The sequence below is a fragment of the Chiloscyllium plagiosum genome, chromosome 39 (assembly GCF_004010195.1).
Source record: "Chiloscyllium plagiosum isolate BGI_BamShark_2017 chromosome 39, ASM401019v2, whole genome shotgun sequence".
Taxonomy (NCBI): domain Eukaryota; kingdom Metazoa; phylum Chordata; class Chondrichthyes; order Orectolobiformes; family Hemiscylliidae; genus Chiloscyllium; species Chiloscyllium plagiosum.
The window spans coordinates 11,593,698-11,598,395 of NC_057748.1; positions in this window are offsets into that span (position 1 = coordinate 11,593,698).

Sequence of the window (4,698 nt, forward strand, 5' to 3'; positions counted from 1 at the left end):
GGGTGGGTTCCTGTGGGGGACACAGTGAGGGGGGTCCCTGTGGGGGTACACAGTGAGGGGGGGGTCCCTGTGGGAGGACACAGTGAGCGGGTCCCTGCGGGGGACAAGTGGTGGGGATCCCTGTGAGGAGGACCCCTGTGGTACAGTGAGGGGGGTCCCTGTGGGGGTACACAGTGAGAGGGAGGTCCCTGTGGGGGACACAGTGAGGGTGCCCTGTTGGGGACAAGTGATGGGGGTCCCTGCGAGGAGGACCCCTGTGGGACACAGTGAGGAGGTCTGGTGGGGCACACAGTGAATGATATCCCTGTTGGAGGACAGTGGGGAAAGATCCCTGTGGGACACTGGGTGAGGGGGGAGGGGATTCTGTGGGAGGGACAGTGAGGGTGGGGTTCTCTGTCAGAGGTCTGGTGGGGCACAAATTACAGTAGACCCAGTTGATCATTTGGTCGGGATGCTCCAATTGGCTGATTGAGGATCTAGTAGTACCCTCCTTTCACGGCTGCTGGGACCACTCAGATAATAATCTGATCACCCCCCACCTCAGAATTGATGAATGAGTGAATGAGGGTTTTATTGGGTGAGAGAGACGTAGGTGAGTGAGTGAGTGAATGAATGAATCAGTGAGGGAAATATGGGTGGGTGAGTGAGTGAGTGAGTGAGTGAGTAAGTGGAGCTGGGCAAGTTCTGGGATAGGGGGTGGTGGGTGGGTGAGTTGGACAGGACTGACACATCCACCCTTGCCCTAAGTGTAATGGAGTCAGTGCAGTCAGTCAGTCGGATGTGTATAACACCAGTAACAGAGAATTCCGACAGTGTGTGTAAGTCTGAGCCTTGTAAATAATGAGCGTTATAAATAAACATCAAGATATCTAACTCTATCTATGGCATATGCTATGTGGGCTAATATAGTAAACAGAAATGGTATCAAACTTCAGAATATCTATTATCATAATTGCTTTGACATTTTTGAGATCTCGCTGTGTGCAAATCGCCTACAACATTCCCTACGTTCATTAAGGCAGTAATTACACCTCAACATTATTTCAGTGCTTTGACAAGTCTGATGGAAGTGATCCTGCCGAGAAACCATCGCGACATTAAAACAACTTGTGTTTTCTTTCCCAAATCATTCGGTATAATCTTGTCTGTTGCCATGACAAATACCAGGGAGAGTTGGCAGTCAAAGATCACACGGTCAGGAAAGAACTTGCTTGTTCTCCAGTTGGCATGAGAAGAAGGGATGCCACACAGTTTGCCTTGCTGGACAAACAACAGCAGCATTGAGAGGCACGGAGGGGGAAGGCAAGGTGCCAATGTTATGAATCATCCAGGAAAATGTCCAAACACACTTGGCAGCATCCATCATGAGCTGTTGAGAAGATGCAAAGCCTTTGTTCAGATTTTAAAATCACACAACACCAGGTTATAGTCCAACAGGTTTATTTGGAAGCACTGACTTTCAGAGCGCTGCTCCTTCATCAGGTGGCTATAGAACCTGATGAAGGAGCGTCGCTCCGAAAGCTGGTGCCTCCAAATAAACCTGTTGGACTATAACCTGGTGTTGTGTGATTTTTAACTATGTCCACCCCAGGCCAACATCGGCTCCTCCCCATCTTTGTTCAGATCATGCAGGAGGACTCTGAGCTGATCTGGTGGTGCACCTTCAGAAGAATGCATGGCCTGAGAGAAGGTACAGCAGGGATTCACCGAAACAACACCTTCCTCAGTCTTCCATGTTGGACAGCCAATACCAATGGTGTGGGTTCAATTCCCACACCAGGAGAAAGTGGGGTCTGCAGGTGCTGGAGATCAGAGTCGAGAGTGTGTTCCTGGGAAAGCGCAGCAGATCAGGCAGTATCCGAGGAGCAGGAGAATCGCATTTCGGGCATAATTCCTGGTGAAGGGACATTGACAGGATGCAGGGATGGGCTGAGAGGTGGCAGATGGAGTTCAACCTGGATAAATGCGAGGTGATGCATTTTGGAAGGTCGAATTTGAAAGCTGAGTACAGGATTAAGGATAGGACTCTTGGCAGAGTGGAGGAACAGAGGGATCTTGGGGTGCAGGTACATAGATCCCTTAAAATGGCCAACCAAGTGGACAGGGTTGTTAAGAAAGCATATGGTGTTTTGGTTTTCGTTAACAGAGGGATTGAGTTTAAGAGTCATGAGATCTTGTTGCAGCTCTATAAAACTTTGGTTAGACCGCACTTGGAATACTACGTCCAGTTCTGGTCGCCCTATTATAGGAATGATGTGGATGCTTTGGAGAGGGTTCAGAGGAGGTTTACCAGGATGCTGCCTGGACTGGAGGGCTTATCTTATGAAGAGAGTTTGACTGAGCTCGGACTTTTTTCATTGGAGAAAAGGAGGAGGAGAGGGGACCTAATTGAGGTATACAAGATAGTGAGAGGCATAGATAGAGTCGATAGCCAGAGACTATTTCCCAGGGCAGAAATGGCTAACATGAGGGGTCATGGTTTTAAGCTGGTTGGAGGAAAGTATAGAGGGGATGTCAGAGGCGGGTTCTTTACACAGAGAGTTTTGAGAGCATGGAGCGCGCTGCCAGCAGCAGTTGTGGAGGCAGGGTCATTGGGGACATTTAAGAGACTGTTGGACATGCATATGGTCACAGAAATTTGAGGGTGCATACATGAGGATCAATGGTCGGCACAACATCGTGGGCTGAAGGGCCTGTTCTGTGCTGTACTGTTCTATGTTCTATGTTCTATGTCCGAAATGTCAATTCTCCTACTCCTCGGATGCTGCCTGGCCTGCTGTGCTTTTCCAGCAACACACTCTCGACTCAATTCCCACACCAGCTGAGGTTACCATGAAAGAACCTCCTTCTCAGTCACTCACCTCATCTGAGTCATGGTGACCCTTAAGTTATCCAACACCTCTCTCTCTAATAATGAAGATCTGGATCCCAAATGGGACCACTTGGCTTCAGATTTTTCCGGAAACTTCTTACATATTTTTGCTAATGGATCTTCCGTCTTATCTATGCGATTACCCATCTTTAAACAAGCTTCCTTATCTCACAGAACAATTTAAGTGCCAATTTAAATAATGCCAATCCAACTGAATCGGAGTTTCTCAGCTCTGATAGTTTCCTGACCCACTCTCTCTTTATTTTCGGATCCGTTTCTCATGTTTGCCCTTAGATGTCTCTCTCCCCCTTTTTTAGTGTATATAATCTCTTTCTCTCACTTCTTTTGTGGAGTTCTCAACTCCATAAAGGTCCTCAACTTTTTATCTCTCTCTCTCCGTCTCTCCCTCACTCTTCCCCCTTGCCAAGACCAATCCTTACCGGGCTGAACGAGGACAATAGACAGTGAGGGGTCAGTTCAGCCACTGCTTGAATGAGAGGAAAACCAAACGATTCTAAAATACTCACGTCTGCCTGGCCAAATTCCTCAACACTCAATAGTGAAGGACTTAAGGCTCTTACACTGCTGTCCACAATCCATCTGTGCCGAACCATGAGTCACGGTACCATATGAGACAGCAGCCCTACAGTCTGGTAAGACTGAGGCAATTTTACCTTTGGTTTAGTCTTTCATGTGATGAGGATGTTAGCTTAGGCCCTGAGATTTCTAGTCCCACTGGTAACACTACCATGCCACCAATACCCTCTTACATTGTGAAGGAAGATTACACAAAGTCAGATTGTATTTCCCAGAATTTAGACAGTCTAGGAAGTGGCTTGACCCAAGTTTTTTTTTCCAAGATATTAAGGTGATTGATGGGGCAGAAGTTGGGAAACTATTTCTGTTGGTTGGTCAGTCTCAGACGAGAGGGCACAGACTAAAAATGTCAGCCAAATTTCTCCAGAGTAAAATGAGGAAACACCTCAAACATAGAAGTGGAAATCTCTGATCTCAGACCCAATCAAATTTGTTTTTGTTCTTCCATGAGTGTGGGTGTCAAAGGGCTTTTGTGACCCATACCTAATTACCCTTGAGCTTAGTAACATTCCAGAAGGCAAATGTTGTGGCTGAGTCTGGAGGCACGTGTCGGTCAGACTGGGTAAGCACAGCAGATTTTCTTTCTTCAAAGGGCATTAGTGAAAGAGGTGGGTTTTAATCATTGATGGTTGTCATTGTCATGACTTGAATGAGCTGAGAGTGTGATGCTGGAAAATCACAGCAGGTCAGGCAGCATACGAGGAGCAGGAAAATCGACGTTTCGATCAGCTAGGTGGAGTTCCCGGATTGGGGCTGTTAACCTGGACCAATCAGGGAACCCTGGCTGACAGATATAAACAGTAGCATCAGAGATTCTGCTCAGGCAGGAAGCCAACTCTAAGGGAGCTGGATCAGTGGCAAGGGGAGAGAGAGAGAAAGCTGGATCATGCACTGTGCACGCGAAAGTAAAGGGTAACTTGATGACTGGATACCGGCCTCTGTGGAGTTATTTCAGTCTTGCTCACCATTACTGTGACTGGCTTTTCATTGAATTTACATTCTCCCATCACCACGGTGAGATTTGAACGTCTCCCAGTTGATTAGTCCCAGAATACTGAATTACTGAGGCGTTACCACCAGCTGTTAACACAATGTAGTAAGGGATAGGGAGCAAGGGTCACAGAGAGAGATCAAAGGGTCAAATAGACTTTTGACTATTCCGACATTCCCATTCCATCTTAATATGACTCACAAAACCGAAGACAGATGATCATATTTACAAATGCTGG